Source organism: Procambarus clarkii, chromosome 2 (assembly GCF_040958095.1).
Source record: "Procambarus clarkii isolate CNS0578487 chromosome 2, FALCON_Pclarkii_2.0, whole genome shotgun sequence".
Taxonomy (NCBI): Eukaryota; Metazoa; Arthropoda; class Malacostraca; order Decapoda; family Cambaridae; genus Procambarus; species Procambarus clarkii.
Genome location: NC_091151.1, coordinates 32,161,791 through 32,186,443, shown reverse-complemented (window position 1 = coordinate 32,186,443; position 24,653 = coordinate 32,161,791). Strand labels below are relative to the sequence as shown.

General features: G+C 40.1%; 1 pseudogene; it reads left to right on the top strand.

The window, feature by feature from the left end:
- LOC138366200 (uncharacterized) overlaps window positions 1-24,653 on the top strand; it is a 154,559-nt pseudogene that overhangs the window by 51,690 nt on the left and 78,216 nt on the right.

Sequence of the window (24,653 nt, the reverse complement as noted above, 5' to 3'; positions counted from 1 at the left end):
CTCAAGTCGATTGTGAATCATTCACAATCGACTTGAGAATGGTCCAGGACGGACCGATACGTCGTCGTCCCTTCAACTTCTAGTGTGTGGTCTGGTCAACATACTTCAGCCATGTAATTGTGACTCATCGCCTGCAACATAGTGAACATACGGGGAAAATGGTAGAAACAGAGAAAAATTGAGAAAAACAGGTGAAAAAAAATTGAACTGAGCATGCTGCAAATACTTGCTGAACATGAAGTGAACACAGAAAACATGGATGAGAATATGAAGAACACAGTAAATATAGAGAAAATATGAAAATACAGTAGGATTATTGAAGATTGAATAAGTTGGGGATGAGAAGGTAAGGGAGGGAAAGTATACTGTGAGATTTTGACCGTGTGATTATTGCTTACTTGGGTAAACAAAAGGTATTGAAGGTAAGGTGTTATATGACCGTGTAAATATTACAGAGCTGAGTACAAAAAGGGTATTAAATGAAATAATGTTTACTTTGATAGACTGGAGAGAGGCTTGATCTGAAATAATTTGATGAACATTGAACTAAGTGAAGAACATGAGTTGGAACTCGGTAATTTCAGTTTAATTTATTTGCAGGGGTCTGAAAATGTAGTTGGGTGTTTAAATCTCTGGGGGATTTGGACTGATAGTAGTGAATTTACAGGAGTGAACTTGGACAGAGGACAAGAGCTAGAGTTCGGTAACACTATTTTTCTTTATTTACTTAGAAGTATGCCGGGTTTAAATTTCAGAAAAATTGATGGGTTATTTACAAGGAAACGAGAGGGAAGTAAGGTGAGGGACAAGAGCTGGAGCTTGGTAACTAAATTGTCGTATTGTACATTGTTTTAATAAATCGGGTATTAATTTTAGGGAAATTAGACTGTTAGTAAAGAGGTTAAGGAGATAAACTAAGGCTGAGGACAAGAGCTGGAGCTCAGTAACTGTTTTGATCTTATTTACGGTGTCTGAAATACAGAGGGTAAAAATTTCAGGGGAATTGATAGGATATTAACAAAGACTTGAGGGGGAAGTAGGGTGGGGGACGAGAGCTGGAGCTCAGTAACTGACTTGATCTTATTTACTATGTCTGAAATATGACTGTTTAAAATTTAAGAGGGATTGGACTGCTAGTAGCGAAAATGTGGTCTCTGTCAAATTTGGGTCCACAATTGGACTCTGATTAATTTCAATCATGAACTGGACTCGAAATATTTTTTGGTACAAAGTGGACTCGGGCGAATTTTCGGTATAAACTAGACTCTGATGAAAATTGGGTAGAAAATAGACTCTGAAATTTTTTTGTAGATTACAGGATTCTGATTATTTTGGCCACAAACTGGACTTTGACAAATTTCTGTGGTTAATTGGACTCTGATTATTTTTGGGTATAAAATGGACTCTGTCAAATTTTCACAGATTACAGGACTCTGACGAATTTTGCTAGCAAACTGGACTCTGACGAATTTCTGTTGATAATTGGACTCTGATTATTTTTGGGTGTAAACTGGACTCTGACGAATTTTGCTCACAAAGTGGACTCTGTTAATTTTCAGGGAAAAACTTGACTCTGATTATTTCAAGCATAAACAGAACTCTGATGAAATTTGAGCTTTAAACTGTCTCTGACTAATTTTGCTAACAAAGTGGACTCTGAAGAATTTTGGGCACGAACTGGTCTCTGACGAATTTCTGTCTATAACTGGACTCTGTTCAATTTGGTCTTTACAGGTGAAACAGCCATAAATGGATATAAAACTTAAAGTAATGACTAAGATGCCTGTTTTCCTTAACAAAACGTCTAAGACAATATTCTCTGAAAATGGTCTTTGAAAAATACGAGGTTTTGAAAACTGGTAAAATATGTCCGTAGAGTTTACATGGAAAAACCCTGGCTCATAAACACAATATTTCTAAAAATTTTCTATACGATTTTCCTACTTATTTTCCTTATAAGAACGCTTAACACACTTCTAAAATCTCAGAAATTATTTTCCTCATACGAATTCCTTAATTCCAAATCTGTGACTGCCCAAATTTACCTGAAAAAACCTGTGCCATATGGAGGAATTTCTCCCAAAAACAAAATTCCTCTGTGCGCCTTCATCCCTACTACTAGTGTCCACACCACTAGTCAGTGTCCACACAACTGGTCAGTCGCCACACCACTGGTCGGTTGCCACACCACTAGTTGGTCGCCACACCACTGGTCAGTCGTTACACCACTTGTTGGTTGCTACGCCACTGGTCAGTGTCCACACCACTGGTCCGTTGCTACACCACTGCTCAGTGTTCACACCACTGGTCCGTCGCTACACCACTGGTCAGTGTCCACACCACTAGTCGGTCGCCACACCACTGGTCGGTGTCCACACCACTGGCCTGTCGCTACACCACTGGTCAGTATCCACACCACTGGTCTGTCGCTACACCACTGGTCAGTGTCCACACCACTGGTCCATCACTACCCCACTGGTCAGTGTCCATACCACTGGTCCGTCGCTACCCCAGTGGTCAGTATCCACACCACTGATCCGTCGCTACCCCCTGGTCAGTTTCCACACCACTGGTTAGTGTCCACACCACTGGTCCGTCGCTACACCACTGGTCAGTATCCACACCACTGGTCTGTCGCTACACTAGTGGTCAGTATCCACACCACTGGTCCGTCGCAACACCACTGGTCAGTATCCACACCACTGGTCCGTCGCTACACCACTGGTCAGTATCCACACCACTGGTCGGTCGCTACACCACTGGGCAGTGTCCACACCTCTTGTCCGTCGCTACATCACTGGTCAGTGTTGACACCACTGGTCGGTCGCTACACCACTGGGCAGTGTCCACACCTCTTGTCCGTCGCTACATCACTGGTCAGTGTTGACACCACTGGTCCGTCGCTACACCACTGGTCAGTGTCCACACCACTGGTCCGTCGCTACACCACTGGTCAGTGTCCACACCACTGGTCCGTCGCTACACCACTGGTCAGTGTCCACACCACTGGTCCGTCGCTACACCACTGGTCAGTGTCCACACCACTGGTCCGTCGCTACACCACTGGTCCGTCGCTACACCACTGGTCAGTGTCCACACCACTGGTCCGTCGCTACACCACTGGTCAGTGTCCACACCACTGGTCCGTCGCTACACCACTGGTCAGTGTCCACACCACTGGTCCGTCGCTACACCACTGGTCAGTGTCCACACCACTGGTCCGTCGCTACACCACTGGTCAGTGTCCACACCACTGGTCCGTCGCTACACCACTGGTCAGTGTCCACACCACTAGTCGGTCGCCACACCACTGGTCGGTGTCCACACCACTGGCCTGTCGCTACACCACTGGTCAGTATCCACACCACTGGTCTGTCGCTCCACCACTGGTCAGTGTCCACACCACTGGTCCATCACTACCCCACTGGTCAGTGTCCATACCACTGGTCCGTCGCTACCCCAGTGGTCAGTATCCACACCACTGATCCGTCGCTACCCCCTGGTCAGTTTCCACACCACTGGTTAGTGTCCACACCACTGGTCCGTCGCTACACCACTGGTCAGTATCCACACCACTGGTCTGTCGCTACACTAGTGGTCAGTATCCACACCACTGGTCCGTCGCAACACCACTGGTCAGTATCCACACCACTGGTCCGTCGCTACACCACTGGTCAGTATCCACACCACTGGTCGGTCGCTACACCACTGGGCAGTGTCCACACCTCTTGTCCGTCGCTACATCACTGGTCAGTGTTGACACCACTGGTCGGTCGCTACACCACTGGGCAGTGTCCACACCTCTTGTCCGTCGCTACATCACTGGTCAGTGTTGACACCACTGGTCCGTCGCTACACCACTGGTCAGTGTCCACACCACTGGTCCGTCGCTACACCACTGGTCAGTGTCCACACCACTGGTCCGTCGCTACACCACTGGTCAGTGTCCACACCACTGGTCCGTCGCTACACCACTGGTCAGTGTCCACACCACTGGTCCGTCGCTACACCACTGGTCCGTCGCTACACCACTGGTCAGTGTCCACACCACTGGTCCGTCGCTACACCACTGGTCAGTGTCCACACCACTGGTCCGTCGCTACACCACTGGTCAGTGTCCACACCACTGGTCCGTCGCTACACCACTGGTCAGTGTCCACACCACTGGTCCGTCGCTACACCACTGGTCAGTGTCCACACCACTGGTCAGTGTCCATACCACTGGTCAGTCGCAACGCAACTGGTCGAGGTGTCTCGAGGTAGCCAGCGCTCGTTTGTACCACCTCACTCTACTAAACATGAGGCACACACGCACACACTCACTATCACAAATTATAATACGGAACAGTGCACTGTTACATGGTAAACAATGACAGTAATAGCTGTGTGGTTATTGACAGGAGGAACATCCCCCATGGTGGGATGGTGGACGCTGCAGATGTGATGGGAAGGTCTGTGTTCCTGAGAAGGAAGTCTCGAAGGTGTCCCTGGATGGCGTGGACGGCACGTGTGGGCGGCGGGCGTGGGCGGCAGGACACAAGCAACGGGTGGTGTCCTATTCCATGTTTGGTAACAACTCCGAATATTGGCTGGGACTTGATGAGCTTCTGACAGAGGTAAGACATATTGACCTCTCATCCACTCAGTGTTGGTCACACCCGGACACACAGTGTTGGTCACACCCGGACACACAGTATTGGACACACCGGACACACAGTATTGGACACACTCGGACACACAGTATTGGACACACTCGGACACACCCGGACACACAGTGTTGGTCACACCTGGACACACAGTATTGGACACACCGGACACACAGTATTGGACACACCCGGACACACAGTATTGGACACACTCGGACACACAGTGTTGGACACACCCGAACACACAGTGTTGATCACACCTGGACGCACATTATTGGACACACTCGGACACACAGTGTTGGACACACTCAGACATAGCAGGTTATGCTGTACGATATCATTCTTCGCCGATAACATTAAGCTCGGGAGCGATGTCGCTGAACCTCTAGAGTGAAGGACAGTGTATAATGACTAAGAAAATTTGGTTAATTGGAATTATAAATATATTATTAACATAAATGTTAATGAAGGTAAAACAATACGTACGTAATCTGTATGAATTACTCTTATAATATTTATTTGTATGTTACGGTGTTGCACTGTCTCTGATTACCTCAAGAAAGTAATGTAAAAGTTGTGAATACTCGTCTGTATATCTAACTCCGTGGCAGTCTCCGTATATAGTGGTCTATATATAGCAGTATATAGCAGTCTCCGTGGTGTAGTGGTAAGACACTCGCCTGGCGTTCCGCGAGCGCTATGTCATGGGTTCGTATCCTGGCCGGGGAGGATTTACTGGGCGCAATTCCTTAACTGTAGCCTCTGTTTAACGCAACAGTAAAATGTGTACTTGGATGAAAAAACGATTCTTCGCGGCAGGGGATCGTATTCCAGGGACCTGCCCGAAACGCTACGCGTACTAGTGGCTGTACAATAATGTAACAACTCTTGTATATATCTCAAAAAAAAAAAAAAAAAAAAAAAAAAAAAAAAAAAAAAAAAAAAAAAAAAAAAAAAAAAAAAAAAAAAAAAAAAAAAAAACTGTTATGGAGGGGGTTTGTTTTCTCAGAGTAACTCAGGGATGTATATATTCCAACCCTCAAGTCTAGCTAAGACCTCTCTCTCCTGGTCTTAGTTTTAAGCACTGTACTTCCTGAGAATTCACTAATATTGGTCTACAAGGTCGTAATAATCATCTAGAGTAATTCCCAGGGAGAACAAAACCCTCCCTATAATATCTAAGTCATATAATTATAATAAAGCAAATAAACGTAGCAATTTATCCTATCATAATATATATGGAAATAATCATATAAGTCTGCTAACTCTCAAAACTTATTGAATTCTCTTAACTGGCACACTTGGTACCTACATTAATAAACAATATGGCAAGCAAGCATATATGATTATAAGAGTCATAGATTAAATGGGAACATATTAATCATCAACACCAAACATTGGCAACATTTGGCAAAAACTCACCTACAATATAAATAAAAGTATACTTGATAATAACATAATAGTTTCACATCAGTGTAGCGGGGCATCTGGACTAATATTTTTCTCTTCAAAATATATCCACAGAGCCTCAAGGTATTTACATTACTCTTCAAGGTCTCTGAAAGAGAAAGAAGAACAGTTAAAGGATAATCGTAGAGAGTATATGTGAATTTTTGCTTCGTCCTGGCTGCAATTGCATGCAATTTCACCACTTTGCAATGGCCGATGGCTTTAATAATGAAAGCTCTGACTGAGTTAAACGTGAGCAAAGCGTCTAGGACCAAAGTGCAGGTTAAGAAGTATGGGTGCTCGTGTTGGGGAGCTCCTTACTGACACGCTCCATCTTCTCCAGACTCACATTATTGGTGGAGACCTTCAGTGCTAGAGAGGCACTCCATAGATTCTCCACTAGGGTTCTCCTACGTCGATATTTATATTCAATAGGGGCTTAATATAGTAGGGGTTGAGGCTTAATATAGTAGGGGTTGAGGCTTAATATAGTAGGTGCTTGAGGGTATTATAGTAGGTGCTGGGGCTCAATATAGTAGGAGCAGGGGCTTAATCTAATAGGGGCTTGGGCTTTATATAGTAGAGGCTGGGGCTTAATATGATAGGGGTTGGGGTTAAATATAAGAACAAAGGTAACTGCAGAAGGCCTATTGGCCCATACGAGGCAGCTCCTATCTATAACCCCCCAATCCCACTCATATACTTGTCCAACCAAAACAATCGAGGCACCCCACATCCACCACGTTACGCGGCAATTGGTTCCACAAATCAACAACCCTGTTACTGAACCAGTATTTACCCAAGTCTGTCCTAAATCTAAACTTATTAAATTTATACCCATTGTTTCGTGTTCTGTCTTGTGTTGATATTTTTAATACCCTATTAATATCCCCCCTGTTATGTCCATTCATCCACTTGTAACCCTCTATCATGTCACCCCTAACTCTTTGCCTTTTCAGTGAATGCAACTTAAGCTTTGTTAATCTTTCTTCATATAAAAGATTTCTAATTTGGGGAATTAACTTAGTCATCCTACGTTGGACACGTTCAAGTGAATTTATATCCATTCTATAATATGGCGACCAAAACTGAATTGCATAATCTAAATGGGGCCTAACCAGAGCAAGATATAGCTTAAGAACCACACCAGGTGTCTTGTTACTAACGCTGCGATTAATAAATCCCAGTGTCCTATTCGCCTTATTACGAACATTCATGCATTGATCCTTTTGTTTTAAATTCTTACTAATCATAACTCCCAGATCCCTTTCGCAATCCGACTTCGCAATCTCAACACCATCTAGCTCGTATCTTGTAACTCTATCATCATTACCTAGCCTCAGAACTTTACATTTATCAGCATTAAACTGCATTTGCCAATCCTTTGACCATTTCAAAACCCTATCTAGATCAACTTGAAGTGATAGTGAGTCCTCCTCCGAATTAATTTCCCTACCAATTTTCGAATCATCGCCAAATTTGCAAATGTTGCTACTCAAACCTGAATCTAAATCATTTATATATATTATAAACAACAGAGGTCCCAGGACAGAGCCCTGAGGTACTCCACTAACAACATTATCCCACTCTGACTTAGCCCCATTTATACTAACTCTCTGTTTCCTTTGGAATAGCCATGCCCTAATCCAACTTAATATAGCTCCCCCAATACCATGAGCTTCTATTTTTTTAATTAGTCTTTCATGTGGCACTGTATCAAAAGCTTTGCTAAAGTCAAGGTACACAACATCACAATCCTTACCACTATCAACTGCCTCAACTATGCTGGAATAAAAAGTTAGCAAATTTGTTAAACATGAACGGCCATTTGTAAAACCATGTTGCGACTCATTTATTAATTTTTGTTTTTCAAGATGGAGACGAATTGTATTTGCAATTATTGATTCAAGTAACTTTCCCACAATAGACGTTAGGCTAATTGGCCGATAGTTTGACGCAAGTGATCTATCTCCTTTCTTAAAAATTGATACCACATTAGCTACCTTCCATGACTCTGGCACTCTGCCTGACTCTATTGATTTATTAAATATGGTAGACAATGGCTCGGAAAGCTCCTCTTTGCATTCTTTAAGCACCCTGGCAAACACTTCATCCGGCCCTGGGGATTTGTTTGGTTTTAGTTTTTCTAATTGTTTAATTACATCCTCCCTGTTAACTGCTAAACTAGTCAACCTATCCTCATCCCCGCCCACATAGACTTGTTCGGCTGAAGGCATATTGTTAAGTTCTTCTTTAGTAAATACAGATATAAAATATTTGTTAAAAATACTACACATCTCCTTGTCATTATCCGTTATTTGACCTGTCTCAGATTTTAATAGACCTATCCTTTCCCTATATCTATCTATATCTATTTCCCTATTGGACCTATCCTAATATAGTAGGTGGTGGGGCATAATATACATAAGAACATAAGAAGAACTTATGTTCTTCTGAACATAAGAACATAAGAACAAAGGTAACTGCAGAAGGCCTATTGGCCCATACGAGGCAGCTCCTATTCTATAACCACCCAATCCCACTCATATACTTGTCCAACCCGTGCTTGAAACAATCGAGGGACCCCACCTCCACAATGTTACGCGGCAATTGGTTCCACAAATCAACAACCCTGTTACTGAACCAGTATTTACCCAAGTCTTTCCTAAATCTAAACTTATCCAATTTATATCCATTGTTTCGTGTTCTGTCCTGTGTTGATACTTTTAATACCCTATTAATATCCCCCCGGTTATGTCCATTCATCCACTTGTAAACCTCTATCATGTCACCCCTAACTCTTCGCCTTTCCAGTGAATGCAACTTAAGCTTTGTTAATCTTTCTTCATATGAAAGATTTCTAATTTGGGGAATTAACTTAGTCATCCTACGCTGGACACGTTCAAGTGAATTTATATCCATTCTATAATATGGCGACCAAAACTGAACTGCATAATCTAAATGGGGCCTAACTAGAGCAAGATATAGCTTGAGAACCACACCAGGTGTCTTGTTACTAACGCTGCGATTAATAAATCCAAGTGTCCGATTTGCCTTATTACGAACATTTATGCATTGATCCTTTTGTTTTAAATTCTTACTAATCATAACTCCCAGATCCCTTTCGCAATCCGACTTCGCAATCACAACACCATCTAGCTCGTATCTTGTAACTCTATCATCATTACCTAACCTCAGAACTTTACATTTATCAGCATTAAACTGCATCTGCCAATCCTTTGACCATTTCAAAACCCTATCTAGATCAACTTGAAGTGATAGTGAGTCCTCCTCCGAATTAATTTCCCTACCGATTTTCGTATCATCGGCAAATTTGCAAATGTTGCTACTCAAACCTGAATCTAAATCATTTATATATATTATAAACAACAGAGGTCCCAGGACAGAGCCTTGAGGCACTCCACTTACAACATTTTCCCACTCTGACTTGATTCCATTTATACTAACTCTCTGTTTCCTTTGGTATAGCCATGCCCTAATCCAGCTTAATATAGCACCCCCAATACCATGAGACTCTATTTTTTTAATCAGTCTTTCATGTGGCACTGTATCAAAAGCTTTGCTAAAGTCAAGGTATACAACATCGCAATCCTTACCACTATCAACTGCCTCAACAATGCTAGAATAAAAAGATAACAAATTTGTTAAACATGAACGGCCATTTATAAAACCATGTTGCGACTCAATTATTAATTTATGTTTTTCAAGATGAAGACGAATTTTATTTGCTATTATAGATTCGAGTAACTTTCCCACAATAGACGTTAGGCTAATTGGTCGATAGTTAGACGCAAGTGATCTATCTCCTTTCTTAAAAACTGGTATCACATTAGCAACTTTCCAAAACTCTGGCACTCTGCCTGACTCTATTGATTTATTAAATATGGTTGACAGTGGGTCACAAAGCTCCTCTTTGCATTCTTTAAGCACCCTAGCAAACACTTCATCCGGCCCTGGGGATTTGTTTGGTTTGAGTTTTACTATTTGTTTAAGAACATCCTCCCTGGTAACTGCTAAACTCGTCAACCTGTCCTCGTCCCCACCCACATAGACTTGTTCGGCTGAAGGCATATTGTTAAGTTCCTCTTTAGTAAATACAGATACAAAATATTTATTAAAAATACTACTCATCTCTTCATCACTATCTGTTATTTGACCTGTCTCAGTTTTTAATGGACCTATCCTTTCCCTAGTCTTAGTACGATATAACTGAAAAAACCCTTTAGGATTTGTCTTTGCTTGCCCTGCTATGCGAACTTCATAGTTTCTTTTTGCTTTCCTTATCTCTTTTTTAACATTTCTAACCAGTTGTACGAATTCCTGTTCTAAAGTGACCTCCCCATTTTTAATCCTTTTGTACCAAGCTCTCTTTTTACCTATAAGGTTCTTCAAATTCTTTGTTATCCACTTTGGGTCATTAGTATACGATCTATTCAATTTGTATGGTATACTACGTTCCTGTGCTTTGTTTAGAATATTCTTAAATAAGTTATATATTGAATCCACATCGAAATCCCCATTTAAGTCACCTATCGCTGGGTTCATGTCTCGCTCCAAGACCGGCCCACACCCCATACCCAAGCCTTTCCAATCAATTTGACCCAAAAAATTTCTTAGGCTATTAAAATCAGCTTTTCGAAAATCTGGCACTTTAACAGAATTTTCTCCTACTGGTCTATTCCATTCTATGCTAAATCTGATTTCTTTGTGATCACTGCTCCCTAGCTCACTCCCTATTTCGATGTCATTAATTTGCGTTTCCCTGTTAGTTAACACTAAATCTAAAATATTATTTTCCCGTGTTGGTTCCTTAATGTGTTGCGTAAGAAAGCAATCGTCAATTAATTCTAGAAAATCTTCTGCTTCACTATTCCCTGTTTTGTTCAACCAGTTTATTCCGCTAAAATTAAAGTCACCCATGACATAAATACTGTTAGATCTAGATGCTCTAGATATTTCATCCCATAGATGCTTTGCTTCCATTCTGTTTAAATTTGGTGGCCTATATATTACTCCTATTATAATATTATTAGCTTTTTCGTTTAATTCAATCCAAATAGTTTCTGTGTGTGGCTCTGTTTTGATTCCCTCTTTGAGACTACATTTCAAATTGTCCCTAACATATATGGCTACTCCACCTCCTCGTCTAATATATCTATCTGTGTGAAATAGTTTAAATCCATATATTTGATATTCAGCTAATAGTTCTCTATTTTCTACATTCATCCACGTTTCGGTAAGTGCAATAATATCTATTTTTTCTGTGCAGACAAGAGCATTTAATTCGTTAATTTTATTTCTTAGACTTCTACTGTTAGTGTAATATACCCTAAGTGAATTGTTATTTTGCGGACCTTCTCTTTCCCTGATCGTTTTGCCAATTCCTTTCTCCCACAAACACATACTTTTATTACCTCCTTCCTCCAAATCAATTCCCATACCTCTATCTACTAACAGTTTAAACCCAAACAAACACCTCTAACCACTTCTTCTAGCGAGTTCGCAACAGCAACAACCCCAGCTCTCGATAGATGCACCCCATCACGAGTATACATTTCATTTCTTCCATAGAAGTGTTCCCAGTTGTCTATGAAAGATATTGCATTTGATTTGCAATATCTTTCCAGCCGGCAATTGACACCAAGTGCCCTCGATATCCATTCATTTCCCACTCCCTTTCTTGGAAGAATGCCATATATGATCGGGATTCCTCCCTTGCTCCTAACTAACTCTATGGCTGTTTTATACCTCTGAATCAGTTCCTCACTCCTGACTCGACCAACATCATTTCCTCCCACGCTAATGCAAATAATGGGATTGTTCCCATTACCAGCCATAATATCATTCATGTTGTTTATAATATCACCAATGCCAGCTCCGGGATAGCAAACCCTTAACCTGTTCCCCCTATCTCTAGCACAAAACGTTCTATCCAAATACCTTATCTGGGAATCTCCCACAACTAATGTTTGCTTAGGTACTTCCTTTACTTTCTGAGGGGCCTGCGCTTCCTTTCTCTTCGTTGCTTTCCCTTTTGCGCGATCCACAGTCTCTCCACAGCACTCGTCCTCCAAAACGTCAAATGAATTTGAAGTTGCTATGGCGTTTGAAGGCGGCTTTATCAAAGTCTTCTTAAGGCCCCTGTCTTTCGCAACTCTCCAAGACGAGGTCCCTGTACTGCTGGTCTCCTCCTTCGTTACTTCTCGTTGTTTTTTAAGCTGACGCACCTCCTCCCGCAGAGAGTCCAACTCTGTCCTCAGGGCTCCCACTAGAGTCACCAGGTCCTTCACTACAACTTCCATATTGCTATGATAATATAACAACACTCAGGAGCTCCGGTTAACACAACCTCTCACTGTGACTTCACCTGACCGACTGATATAATATAATAGATATAATATAATAATAGATATAATCCACCTGATATAATAGGTGGTGGAGCATAATATACTAGGGGATGAGGCTTAGTATAGTAAAGGCTGGGGTTTATTATAGTAGGGTCCGGGGATTATTATAATAGAGGAAGGAGCATAATATAGTAGGAGCTGGAGCTTAATACAGTAGGGGCTGAGGCTTAATGTAGGTGCTGGGGATTAATATAGTAGGCGCTGGGGATTAATATAGTAGGCGCTGGGGATTAATATAGTAGGGGCTGGGGATTAATATAGTAGGGGGTGGGGCTTAATATAGTAGGGGCTGGGGCTTAATATAGTAGGGGCTGAGGCTTAATATAGTTGGTGGTGGAGCTTTATATAGTAGGTGCTGAGGCTTAAAATAATAGGTGCTGGGGCTAACTATAGTAAGGGATGGGGCTTAATATAGTAGGAGCTGGGGATTAATATAGTTGGGGCTGATGGTTAATATAGTGGGGGGGTGGGGCTTAATATAGTAGGGGGTGGGGCTTAATATAGTAGGTGCTGGAGCTTAATATATTAAAGGCTGGGGCTTAATATAGTAGAGGCTGGGGTTTAATATAGTAGCTTGATGGAGTTTAATGTAGTAGGGGCTGGGGCTTAATATAATAGGGGCTTGGGCATAATAGAGTAGGGGCTAGGGCTTAATATAATAGAGGTTGGGGTTTAATATTGTAGGGGCTGGGCTTATGTCTTGCGCTGATGACACTACTATTATCAGCGTGACAGTATTCAGAAAGAGTTTTACTTCAACAAAGACATAAACATATATTTACACAATATATGAACCAATACACAAGGAGCATTTGTTACTTTACGACTGGGTCGTCAAAACTAATATAGCGTCAGAGAGACACTGGAGCGCTTCCCTGACTGAACACCTGGCTCTTCGTGGACAATCCAGTCATAACATTTTTAGACAACCGACCACAAACAAATCTTTCCTATCACTAACCAGTCACAAAGGAATAATGGGAGTTCCTTCTGGACACTGAGGAAACACTAATGTAATGCACAATTTGCAACAATAATGAACTGCCATGACAAAAAACAACACAACATGTACATAACTAAATGTGTTGTGTGTAACATACACATTCACTTGATGATTGAACAACGTAATACAACACACATAATCGCTTTCTCACCTTCGATCTGTCATCACCAATCATAAAGAAGAAGCTTTATCCTTAACGAGGGTTATACAAGGCTTGACCCTAACATAACCCATCAAGCCTAACCCTAACCCTCAACCCTTTACAAAGCATACTGGTGGACCTTCGACAAGCCACCGGCTTACTGTCCTCGTCGAGGCCACAGGAAGGCCTTGAAAGCCTTCACAGTGATGCGTCTCCCAACATCACCACTTGTACAATCATCCAGAGGAGAAAATTTTCACACAAACTGCACATGTCATAAAGAAGAAGCACAACCATTAACCTCCAAGTGCAGACATCAAGTTTAACTCTAAGAAACGACATTCAAGTTTTTCATGGCTGTCACCATTGACGCCCCACTCTGACGTGTCACCCATCATAAGGAAGAAAGGACTGGAGTTTTGAAGGGATGGATATCCCGGGCTGTGGAGGATTCAGAGACTACATAACAGGAACTTAGGCAATGGGAGGACATTAGATAATAGTTGCAGTAATTGATAACACTCCATTAAACGACAGAAGACCCAGACAACACTTTGATAGAAATAACATGGCAACATAGTAGTAAGAAGAGAGATGCAGAGAGAATTGATTTTTTATAGCGATTGGGCAGTGTCGCTCCGACTAGACCACCTTGAGACCCAGAATGAAAAAAAGTTTTTCAGTGGGTCAACATGTGCTTACCTAATTGAGCCTTGTGGGTTTATTGTTTTTTTATGGGATTTATGTAACAAGTTAAAACCATGAACAAATCCACAAGGGCCGTAACGGGGATTCGAACCTACGTCCGAGAGCATCCCAGACGCTGCCTTACTGCATCAAATTTCTCCATTTGATGCATCACGCTATTGTGATTTCTGTATGTAAGTTCGAACATGTTTGGCATTGCAAAATGTGTATTTCAATTGGTGTGTATATTGAATATGTGTTTCTGTTATAATACATTTGTACTTGAGGTAAAAATGGGAATGAAGTGAAGGATGGAAGAAGCATAAGTAAATAGGGTAGTGAGTCCTTTACACAGGGCCCAATTTTCTGTAAAGGTCAATGATGGCCTTAGGACAAGTACATTGCCATTGACCAATCCGAAGGCTAGGTACTGGATTCCCATGGGGTTCACTGTACGTCCCTGGGTATCACGTGACTACTACATCATCGATACGGAACACCTACCAATGAATGGCTCACTGGGGTAAAACATACAGTGGCAGCAGTCAAGCCCATCACTAAGAACAAAGTGGGATATCTAGGTATAGTAAGACTTATCTTTAGTGTATATGAAGCTGTTGTGTTCTTGGGTATTGTATGCAAACCATAGAACAGGGCCTGCGTGTGGAGGTTGAATATTTGGGATTTAAAACAGGTCTAAGTAGCTTAAGAGGGTCCCTGTGTTTTTGATAGGGGATGAATGTACCATGGGCATTTCTCGTGTATATAATCTGAATCAGTGGTTCTAGTTTACTTTCTATTACTTAAATGAGTTCCGTAGTGTATTTCCTAGGGAAATGAGGTTGCAGTACTCTGTATAATTGAAAAATAAGCTCAAGAAAGGAATTTTTATATGTGGGGAGACAGCTGGAAACTGTTTATCCCAGTCACCTCTCAAATTTCCTGTTTTCTGTAGGCAATCATTCTTTAAGCTTGGATCACATCATTGTAAATAAAAAATCATCATTATAGCAAAGTTTATATCATTGTGTAATAAAAAGATCATCAAATAAGGGCTAGCAATGGACCAACAGGCTGTTTGAGGGGCTAACTGCCCGAAATGCTTTGCGGAATAGTGGCTTTAGGCACTGAAGATCCTAGCTCTGTCTATAAATCCATCAACGTTTTGTATCTCGCCTTAGATGTATGTACTTTACCTGAATAAATTTTTATTCAGGTAAATAATTTATTCAGAATAATTTTTTATTCAGCTTTTGTATATTTGTATTTGTAACTGCAATAAACGGTCATTATTTAAAAAGGTAGTCAGTTGGAGTTTTTTCTTAATACAAAATAATAGCAATGCAGCATTTCCTACAGTTCTAAGTGCTCCATGTTTATATTTATGGATCTGAGTCTTTTTTAATATGGAAGAATGAAAGAAAACTAACATGGAGCTTTGAAATAAAATATTAGTAAAACATTTTTAGCATTCAAACGTTGTTCACACGGGTATCAATCGTTCTATGTGGGGTTTCAGGGCCCACATACTAGTATTTTAACACTAATAATCTATTAATAGCAATATAAGTTTGTGTTTTTATTGTAAATAGTTTAATAAATATTTTGGCTCTGTGCTTATTAAACTGTATATTTAGTATTACAATAAGTCACAGATATTGCAATGGAGGGTCCTAATAACTAATTAAAGGATATTATTACAATGGTTTCAATTTGCTTTCCTGTACATTTTTTGTCCTGCATAATTTTTTAAAAAGCAAGTTTAAAAAAATAGAATGTGAAGAAATAGTCACCTTTGATGACAGTGTGGGAGGAGGGGGGGGGGGTGTCAAGCAGGAAGGAGTTTAAAAATGTTAAAGACCCCTCCTTTTTAAAGTGAGAAGATGAATTCATTTTAGCTCTTTCCAGTAGTCTAATCACTGAAGCTACATACATCTCTGAAAATCTATACCGAATACTTTGTAAGTTCAATTATAACATTATTATCTCAGTAAAATATTTCATAAGCTGTTATAATAAGGGACAGCATAAAAAAAAATTGTTCCATGGCGGGTTATAAAACCTATGGAACAGCCTACCTGCCTGTTGGAAATTTCCAACACCGAATACAACACTGTTGTATTTTCATTAATTATTACTAATTCTACTAATCATTGTAGTAAGTAAAATTAACACAACGTAGAATTCACATGTACTAATAATTTCATCTGTGCAATAGACTAGAATTCTCACGTCACCCGACGCCAGTATTGCGTCAGATTTCATTACAATAAACACATTATATCCAATGTATCTGAGAATTGAATTCGATTCTCTATAACCAATATATATATATATACCAACTCTATAACAATATAAGATTCTCTATAGCGTTCTGTGTGATAATTAATTACAGATGAGTTGACCTCCAACTAAAAGCCGAATAGAGCGTTAGAGTCATAGCACTTATCTAGTAATGAAAATTAACATCACCAGTGAATGCCATGGAGAGACATTAATTCCTCCCCATTATATGTTTACTATCACTGAACTGGCAAATAATAATATTTAACTCTTCTAAATAATAAACCCGTCCTGCCTCAAACATTTCAAGCACAACTGCGAGAAATACTAATATTCATGATAATAACTTGTCTAATGAACGCGAGACGCGGAGCGGGGAAGGAGAGCAAGCCAGTACACGTGTGCATAAGCTCTCGAGCGGACCTGTTCGCGTCGTGCTCACGAGCAGACGCCATTACCCAGTCATCAGGGTAAACGTTATCCATCCTCAGAAGAAAGTCGCCACTGTGAGGCGTGAACAACCTTGCAGACAATATCTTCGACTGGTGTCATCGTAATATAAGGGACCTTTTTAATCTGGTTCTTGACTACACGTGACCGACCAGTGAAGCGCGCCATTATCCAGGATAGGTGAAGCCAGAGCCTGGGGCGCGAATTTCAGCAATCTTAAAACTTATACAGTGCCCATATTAGCTAAGTATCTTATCCTTATTTGATGCATCGTATAGGGTGTAGAATAGTAGCTGGGTGATTTGTCGTGACGACGTATACCAACACCAAACCACAGGTTATTACCCATTATCTCTTATTAATATTAATTTCTTGAACATAGAGATTCAGTAGTTTAATCAGTTGCTACTGTAAATATTTGTTTTGCAGCACGTGAGAAGAATTCTCCCTGCCGCCCTCTCTCATGTTAATCCATCCCACTCGTCATCTAGCCGAGCCCAGGAGAATCAGAAGAAGCATCGTGACTTACACAAAGGAATCGTCATTAAGCTAAGATTCCTTTGTTTTCCTTTATTAATTATCTGGAATTATTTACATGCAGAACTCCTTTTGGATTGACATGTGTTTATTGTGATTATCATTATTATACTCATAATCTATGTTCCCATTAATGGTAATGACATTGGTTTATAATAACTCATAGGATTAGATTATTATATTTTGGATTAGTGAACGAACCACACTAGTTCGTGGACGTACTGAGTTCCAGTAATAACCCCCCAATGTAGGTGTTTGAGGTTTGATTCATTTAATTATACAGCCCATTAATTATTTCTATGATCATATTCTCTAGTATTTTATCCATAGTTACTGGTTCATCTAGGAATTATCTAATGGTCATAATTTCTCAGTTTCCCTCTTTACTATAAAAGCGGGTGGTCCTTCGTAATTTAATTTACTACATTAATATTTAAATAATTAGATTCAAGCCCAAATGTCCCACATTATGGTCCTTCGAACCGGATAAACATAAATTATAATTACAAATACTAATTAGTAATAACTAATCCTAGTGTGATGTAAGCAAGACTAACCCTTTTAATTAATTGTGTCTACTAACAACATAACACATAGGTTAGCCTAAGTCACACCAATTCATTGCTACTTATACCTTATGTATAAGGTAGCACTCGTGGGATGCAGTTTATTGCCCACAACACTTAGGCCTACACTTCATACTGAAGTAAGAATCTTTAGGTCACCAGGAGCAACAGCTCATAACTTTATATTAATCACTAACACCAATTAAGTGTTAACCATTTAGGCTATACCAATGTTTCAATATATGGCTGTCAGCAGACTGTCCATTATAGCCTGAATCCATGAATAATTACTGATTCACTCAAGTCAGTGGATCATTAACATTTAGGGATCCAGTATACTAATATAAATTACTGATCTCATACTAGTTAATCATTACTAACCCTGATAATATTTTATTCCACAATTAGGAGTACATTTAGGAGTTAGGTAATATTTACGGCAGTAGAATACTTGCCAAACACAATTAATTCCTTTGTGTTCATTTAATTTCTTATACACATAATTACACAAGTGTATATTATATAAAATACAAAAACCCAAAAACACAGCACAATTATTTGCACATTACTGCACCATAATATAATCTTTGCCAACCTTTGTTAGGTAGCAATTTAGGCTGTGATTGTGTTGAATTTGGCACAAACATAGACTAAATATAGTTGTAGTTTCTTAAGTAGAAATTCTCACGACTAGGCTTGAGCTAGTTAGTGACATATATTATTCATTTTGTGCTGACCCTATCAAGGGTGGGATTAACCATTTATTGTGTAATTATTTTATTGCATATTTCTATGTATGTCTTTGAGTGTTACTGTAAGTCCACTACCCATCCGAGGCTGATTTAGAAGAGCTAAGCTGAGGAACACCTGTAGTGAGACCAAGGTACCACTCAAATCTTAGTTGCTTATTATTAGGTAGGTAGCTAACCTCTAAATGAGGTAACTTACAACCAGCCTCAAGAAATATCAGGCTGTCAATAATTATACCTGCTCTACATCAAGGAGCAGACACCATAGCTATACAAGTAGCTATATAAGCCTTAGAAGGCTCAAATTTACATCCAGAATGGATACTCCTGAAATGTTAAAGAGAATCAGTATTATCCTGAGAAGTCTCCAAAAGTACCTATCAAGACGACTTAAAGACTGCGACAACTGTTTAGAAAACAATCCAATTGACTTCTTTGAGTTCAACCTCTACACAGAGGCAGCTAACGAAAAATATGTCCAGGTGAAGGAGACCATCGAGGCTTATAAAGACAAACTCTTTAGCAGTAATACTGACCCAGACGAATTAAGTCTGATAGAATATGATCTTGATGAATATGAAGATACCATTCAAGACAAGTTAGATCACTATAATAGAGTGCTTGCGAAACAAAATGATCCTATTTGGATAGAACGTTTTTGTAGAAAAACTACAACCGAGCAAGCACCCAGCTCAGATGAAATACATGAGCTACCTCAAGATGAGGAGAATCCTCTAATCAATACTGATCACTATACAGGATCAACAACTGAAGTTCAACCTTCATTTTCTAACCTCTCATCTAATACAGCTTCATGTGATGATTTGTTTAGAGTCTGATCAAATTTCAGACCACTCTTCTCAATGTTCCCTGGATTCTATAAGTTCAATACATAAGACTACTGAATTAACTAGCTTATCACCAGAACCCAGAGAAACAAGTGAAGCTGCAGATGAAACAAGTGAAGCTGCAATAATTAGTGAATCTGAACCAGAAAATGATAAAGCTAATGCTGCAGCAGCAGTCGAAGCTGTAATCAAAGCTGAGGCTAAGCAAGAAGCCTTAAGCAACACAAGTAATGGTCACAATTGCTCACAACAGCCTTCTAAAGTAAGTGCTAACAATGAGAAGACTATTATAAACCTTGTGCACCCATTATTAAATTTATCTTCACCAGAGCAAACAGTTGACTCTTTACAAGCCTTTAGTTTTCAGCTTGAGTCACTGATAAATTCTTTCAGTAAAGAGGTGGATCACCCAACTACTGAGTGGATGACTAAAATTATCATCCAAAGAAAATTGTCTGGTGACACACTTAATAAATTATATGTATGCCAGAATGGTAATACCCTGTCAATGCAGGATATATTTACAGGTTTGCGTAATATGAGCAATCATACAGCAGACCAAGCAATTAATGCTAAATCTGAATGCACCAAAACTGTACCTACATCAGTTTCCTTACCTGAAACTCCTAAAGTGACACTGTCACTAGGTAACAAAGGTGCTAATAATCAATGTAACAACAATCAGTCAAACACTGATTCATCAGTGAGGCCTAAGAGTCCCACAGGTGCTCCTAAGAGACCTAATAGTCCAAAGAACACTGCTAATAACTCCACAGGTGCTCCTAAGAGACCTAATAGTCCAAAGAGCCCTCCCAAGAGCCTATTAATGGTTCCTCAGAGTACACCAAGTACTCACAAGAGAATAAATAACAAGCAAATGCAAACAGCAAAACCATCACAACCTGCAAGTACTGTTTTACCTAAACCGGTAACCTCTAAACGAGCTGTAGGATGGGGAATGTGCTTGTTTTGCAATCAAAAACATTCTCTGTACCAATGTACTAATTATCCTAATAGAGACACAGGAGTCAGACGACTCAAACAGTTACACAAATGTACTAGGTGTCTCAAACCACATAATGTTAACAGCTGTGACACCCCACTGAACACCTGCAATAGGTGTAGAAGGGGCAAGCATCATGCTGCACTGTGCAAATTAGTTAAGACAAATTATGTCAATCCTGGAATAGGACGTAGAGAATCTACACCAGTACAGTGCTGCAAGGTGCGAGATGTGTACAGCGTAACTTCACAAGCATCTCAAGTGGATGCTGCTTTGCCTACTGCCCAACTTCAAGTGAAGAACAGAGGAACCAAGATCACCATACGTGGACTATTTGACCAAGGTTCCCAGAGAACTTTCATTACTCAAAGAGCAGCAGAGGCACTTAATTTACAACCAATAGGACAGGTAAAATTAAACTTGTCAGGGTTCATGATAAATCGAGGAACCCATGAATACTCAGTAGTTCAACCGCTTGTACGACTAGGTAGTCATGCCAAGGCTGTCCAAGCCATTGTTGTGGATCAAATACTTTAGACTTATATATTAAGGGTCTGGGGTACACAGCCCACTTCCTGCAGGAACGTGAAATTAATTTGGCTGACAACAAGTTAACGTCTGACCGCCTTAACAATGTAGATGTACTAGTAGGAGCCGACTACTATTACCAGTTCATAACTGGACATGTTAAACGATTGGGAATGAATATGCTCCAATCTGCAGGTGGCTACTTACTTACTGGTAAAGTTCTGAATGTGAACAAGCCTAAACCTGCCAATAATAATAAACTAGTCAGCGGTAAATCAATTCTCCAACAGCAAGCTAAAAGGAGAAACACAGCTGAGTAATAAACTCAGATTGAATGTAGTGCAATTGATACTCGCCGAGATGTTTCATAGCTCTCAGTGAAAACCAATGGTCCGTACTCGAACAAGTACAAGTCACAGCGACCAACCATTGAATTTACTGCAATCCTAGAATTATTCTCGACAAGTAGTAATTGACCACACTCAGTCTTCCTAGGTAAATTGTAATGTTGGGCTAGAGAATCTAGTACTCCCAAGGTAATTAATAATGTTAGGCTAGAGAATCTAGCACTCAATGCCACTGGCATTTCCTGAATTTAGTAATAAATTCATTAGGACCACTGGTCCACTATACTTGCGCTTAAAGGTTTGCCAAGAAAACCTTCTTAATACTATGTTTTCTGCACTAAGAGTTAGTGATAAATACTTGCATCCATTTGTTTGAGTTGTTTTCTTTCGTTTCTGCTTATTTAGTGTAGGAGCGCAGCACGAACAAACTTGCAAACTTACTAATATGTAAGCGAATTTACAGAGAATTAATATGTTTAATGCATTATCGTTAAACATCAGCATTGTTAATTAACATGCTTCATGAGCTTAATCTAGCTCACCTTAGAATTAACGTAATAATATGAGTGCTCGTTCACCATGCGCACGAGCTTAATATTGCTCGCCATGACAATCGAACGCTTTAATGTTCCCCATGCCACGAGCACTGCTCGTCATGATAATTGAATGATGCAAAACTCCACCTCGTTAATTCGAGCTCACTGTAGCTCACCCTGTCAACACTGTTGACGAGTTCACTGTAACTCACCCTGTTAGCACTGCTAACGAGCTCACTGTAGCTCACCCTGTCAACACTGTTGACGAGTTCACTGTAACTCACCCTGTTAGCACTGCTAACGAGCTCACTGTAGCTCACCCTGTCAACACTGTTGACGAGTTCACTGTAACTCACCCTGTTAACACTGCTAACGAGCTCACTGCAGCTCACCCTGTCAACACTGTTGACGAGTTCACTGTAACTCACCCTGTTAGCACTGCTAACGAGCTCACTGCAGCTCACCCTGTCAACACTGTTGACGAGTTCACTGTAACTCACCCTGTTAGCACTGCTAACGAGCTCACTGTAGCTCACCATGATCACGAGTTTAATATAGCTCGACCTGTTAATGAGCTCAATACTGCTCACAATGTTAATTCGAGTACTTTTGCTCACAATTAGCTTAGTCCCTTACTTAGGTAGGTTAGAAACTCAAACCATTTATTTAGGTAGGTTTAGGGACTTTAGTTAGTGTCAACTGAGTACTAGCCTAATCTGTACTCACCATTAATTACAGTTGACTATACTTATAGAGACTGATTTAATAAACTCAAATTCATGTAAAGGTGATTTCGTATTAACAAGTTTACAGTGTCAAGCCTATGAGCTGCCACTTAATTAGCTCATAAGTCAGAATGACTAGGCTACTAATCTCACTGTCGACTCAGAATTTTCCTTGATTTTAATGAATAAACTTTTCAGTTCTCTACTTTTCTATTATTTTAGCTAGTTAGCAAATTAGTTGTACCATCAGTCAGAATGACTACTGCACGGCAGTGCACATTAAATTCAATTTCCTCATTTGAATTTGGGGTGATCATGATGCTGCGTGATGTTATTGTCTAGTAACTCAATAGTTACAAGTCACAGCGACCCTAGACAGTGACCTTACTGTAGTGTCATAGTCTCCTTGATCTTAAATGACTAGTAATATTTTACTGTATAATCATACAATAGTGTTATCAGTTCTTAGGAACTTATTCTGAGTTTACCTACGATTCAGCACTACGTAATACACCATTACATGTCACTGCGACCCTAATTGTTGAGTTTATTGTGAGCTTTAGAGAGTTCCTGATTACCGATAACTTAATCATTTAATGTTTCAATATTTAATATATGTTTCCACTAAGGGAAACTGCAAGCCTATTATAGTTCTCAACTAAGAGCAATTCTTTAATTATTGTGTAGGCTATAAGTAACATGTTTCATTTGACATGTAAATAGCAAGACTTAAGTTTCTTGTAGGTCCTTGATAAATACGGGACGTTCGTTATGTGTGTACTAACATACTAACATATTAACCTACTAATATACTAATATTAATCTCAACTTCGGGATAGGTCAGTACTCCACAGTACACTACGACCCTAGAATCCTCCCCCCGGAGTTATGTTGGAAATTTCCAACACCGAATACAACACTGTTGTATTCTCATTAATTATTACTAATTCTACTAATCATTGTAGTAAGTAAAATTAACACAACGTAGAATTCACATGTACTAATAATTTCATCTGTGCAATAGGCTAGAATTCTCACGTCACCCGACGCCAGTATTGCGTCAGATTTCATTACAATAAACACATTATATCCAATGTATCTGAGAATTGAATTCGATTCTCTATAACCAAGGCGTTCTGTGTGATAATTAATTATTGATAAGTTGACCTCCAACTAAAAGCCGAATAGAGCGTTAGAGTCATAGCACTTATCTAGTAATGAAAATTAACGTCACCAGTGAATGCCATGGAGAGACATTAATTCCTCCCCATTATATGTTTACTATCACTGAACTGGCAAATAATAATATTTAACTCTTCTAAATAATAAACCCGTCCTGTCTCGAACATTTCAAGCACAACTGCGAGAAATACTAATATTCATGATAATAACTTGTCTAATGAACGCGAGACGCGGAGCGGGGAAGGGAGCAAGCCAGTACACGTGTGCATAAGCTCTCGAGCGGACCTTTTCACGTCGTGCTCACGAGGAGACGCCATTACCCAGTCATCAGGGTAAACGTTATCCATCCTCAGAAGAAAGTCGCCACTGTGAGGCGTGAACAACCTTGCAGACAATATCTTCGACTGGTGTCATCGTAATATAAGGGACCTTTTTAATCTGGTTCTTGACTACACGTGACCGACCAGTGAAGCGCGCCATTATCCAGGATAGGTGAAGCCAGAGCCTGGGGCGCGAATTTCGGCAATCTTAAAACTTATACAGT